Source organism: Bos mutus, chromosome 3 (genome assembly GCF_027580195.1).
Source record: "Bos mutus isolate GX-2022 chromosome 3, NWIPB_WYAK_1.1, whole genome shotgun sequence".
NCBI classification, from domain to species: Eukaryota; Metazoa; Chordata; class Mammalia; order Artiodactyla; family Bovidae; genus Bos; species Bos mutus.
This window is the reverse complement of record NC_091619.1, coordinates 21,126,984-21,130,441: the sequence shown is the minus strand read 5'-3', so window position 1 is coordinate 21,130,441 and position 3,458 is coordinate 21,126,984. Positions and strand designations below refer to the sequence as shown.

Genomic DNA, 3,458 nt, shown 5'->3' with positions numbered 1-3,458 from the left:
AACTAAGGGAGAACTCACAAGGAAATCTTTTTTTGATGACCTCTTTCACAGTGATTTGTGCTAGTTTATTTAAAGATGTATCTGAAAACATGTATGAATTTAAAAAGAAGAAGAAAACACAAATTTTGTATTAATTTAAAAAGAAAGCTCTGGTCCCCGCGGCTGGTGGCCGAGCCGTGTGTCTCCTCCTCCACCGCCGCCATATTGTCTGTGTGAGGAGACACAGACAATGTGTCTCTGCCGCTGCCGCTTCCACCCCAGGAATGTATCCTGTCAGGTATAATGTCAGTGAATGGGAAGAAGGTTCTTCACATGGATAGAAACCCATATTATGGAGGAGAGAGTGCATCTATAACACCGCTTGAAGATTTATACAAAAGATTTAAGATACCCGGAGCTCCACCAGCAACCATGGGCAGAGGAAGAGACTGGAATGTTGACTTAATCCCCAAGTTCCTTATGGCAAATGGTCAGGTGGTTAAGATGCTGCTTTTTACGAAGGTCACTCGCTATCTGGATTTCAAAGTGACTGAAGGGAGGTTTGTTTATAAGAGAGGAAAGATCTACAAGGTTCCTTCCACTGAAGCAGAAGCCCTGGCATCTAGCCTAATGGGGCTGTTTCGAAAACGTCGATTCAGAAAATTCCTGATATATGTTGCCGACTTTGATGAGAAGGATCCTCGAACTTTTGAGGGCATTGATCCTAAGAAGACATCAATGCGGGAGGTGTGTAAGAAATTTGACTCGGGCCAAGATGTTATAGATTTTACTGGTCATGCCCTGGCACTTTACAGAACTGATGACTACTTAGATCAGCCATGTTGTGAAACCATTAAAAGGATTAAACTTTACAGCGAATCTTTGGCAAGATATGGCAAAAGCCCATACCTTTATCCACTGTATGGCCTTGGAGGACTGCCACAGGGATTTGCACGGCTAAGTGCTATTTATGGAGGTACCTACATGCTGAATAAACCAATTGAAGAAGTCATTCAGAATGGAAAGGTGATTGGTGTAAAATCTGAAGGAGAGATTGCTCGCTGTAAGCAGCTCATCTGCGATCCCAGCTATGTGAAAAATCAAGTAGAAAAAGTGGGCCAGGTGATCAGAGTAATCTGTATCCTCAGCCACCCCATCAAAAACACTGACGCCGCCAACTCCTGCCAGATCATTATTGCACAGAACCAAGTCAACCGGAAGTCAGATATCTACCTCTGCATGATCTCCTCTGCACACAATGTGGCCACATAAGGCAAGTACATCACCATCGCCAGCACAACGGTGGAGACCAAGGAGCCGGAGAAGGAAATCAGACCAGCCCTGGAGCTCTTGGAACCAACTGAGCAGAAATTCGTTAGCATCAGTGACCACCTTGTACCAAAAGATTTGGGAACAGAAAGCCAGATCTTTATATCCCATACCTATGATGCACTCACTTTGAGACGACCTGTGATGACATTAAGGACATCTATAAGAGGATGATGGGATCCGAGTTTGACTGAGGAAATGAAGCGCAAGAAAAATGACATCTATGGGGAAGACTAACAGCAGTACATGTTATCATCTAATTAGGACAAACTTAAATTAAATTTGGCAAACGATGCATATTGTATGAAATCAGTATTGTAAGGCCTGCTTTTGTCATCAAAACTGAGAGATTGCAGAGCACTGTACCAGTAAATATTCCTCCCCTTTCTAATATCATGTATTAACTTGTTTTCATGGAGTGGCTCTTCTGAATTGGCAGGTTCCCACATTCTGTTCAATTTAACCAATACTGGCTTGTATTTTCTAGCGAAGGATCAGTTTTAAAACCTTGTGATACTGATACAGAGAACTTGATACAGTATTTGTATCTTTTAATCAGTGTAGCCTTGGCAGTTATGAGCTTCTGCTGTTCAAGAGCTGGGTCAGTGCAGCTTGCGTGCCATCTTGTCCTCTTGACAGTGAGGAGGTTCAGAACTGAATGTCTGTAACCGGGGACAGCATCCCTTACTCCTCCCCACCCCTTTCCATTCACGTCATGTGTCAGGACAGTGCCCACCCAGCCCAGCCACAAGCTTGGTTTACATGGGCCTCCAGTTCTAACCAAACTCCAGACTTGGATAGTCTTTTGGAGGAAGCCTGTGTGCGGTGTTTTAACCTATTAAAACTGACGAGTGCAGATGGGAAAGAAACCCATCATAAAGCAGGTAAATGTAGGAGCTTCTTCTGTATCCCAGATGTGGCTTCTTCAACGGACCAAGCTGCAGCACAGTATTGATTTGACAGAACCTCTGCTTCAGTGATGTCTCCAAATGATTTCTGTACTGCAAATAAAGCCAAACTCTGGAAACCAAAAAATAAATAAATAAATAAAAAGAAGAAAACACAAATGTTATCCCTAGCAGGGCAGCCTAGCTATATGGGGGTGAGTTTACAGACATATTAACTAGAATCTAGTGTCCCTCAGTCAGGAGGGCAACTTTTCATGGGACAAATGGGGGAAACTTTTATGCATTGAATTCTGTCCCCCAGAAATGATATATTTAGGCCCTAACCTCCAGAACCTCAGAATGTGATCTTATTTAGCAATAGGGTACTTGTACAGAAGGGCTTCCCAGGTGGCTCAGCGATAAAGAATCCATCTGCTATGCAGAAGATGTGGGTTCGACTGTAGGGTCAGGAAGATCCCCTGGAAGGAAATGGCAACCAATTCCAGTATTCTTGCCTGGGAAATCCCATGGACAGAGGAGTCTGGCAGGCTATAGTCCATAGAGTCGCAAAAGGGTCAGACATGATTTACCAATTAAACAACAAGCTGTACATGTAGTCAAGTTTAGATGAAGTCATTACAGTGGGCCCTTATCTAATTGGCGTCCTTATTTTAAAAAAAGAAAAAAGGAAATCTGGATACAGATACAAACAGTTTTAGAAGGAAGACAATGTGAAGAGGCTTGGGGAAAATGCCACGTGAAGATGAACAATTGCTGTGATGTGTCTACAAACCAAGGAATGCCAAAGATTGCCAGCAAATGCTAGAAGTTAGAGGCAGCCAAAAAAAACAGTTCCCTTTGTTATGAACTAAATGTTTGCGTGCCCTCCAAATTCATATGTTGAAGTATGTTGAAGCCCTAACCACCAGTGTAACTGTATTTGGAGCTGGAACCTCTAAGGCAGTAATTAAGGTTAAATTTGGTCGTAAGAGTGGGGCCCTGATCTGATAGGAAAAGTGCATTTATCAGAAGAGACATCAAAGGGCTGTCTCCCTCTCTCTCTCTCTCTCCTTCCCTCTCTTTCCCTCTCTCTCTCTCTCTCTCCCTCTGTGTGTGTGTGTGTGTATGTGTGTATGTGTCTCTCTCTCCACACTGAGCAAAGGTCACGTCAGCACAGCAAGAAGGCATCTATCCACAAGCTGAAAAGATAGCTCTCATCATAAATCAGACTGGCCAAAAACTTGCTCAAGAACATGTCAGCCT

General features: G+C 43.3%; 1 pseudogene; it reads left to right on the top strand.

The window, feature by feature from the left end:
• The first annotated feature begins 266 nt into the window (after positions 1 to 266).
• Positions 267 to 1,560, top strand: LOC102272382 (rab GDP dissociation inhibitor beta pseudogene; annotated as a pseudogene).
• The last annotated feature ends 1,898 nt before the right edge of the window (positions 1,561 to 3,458 follow it).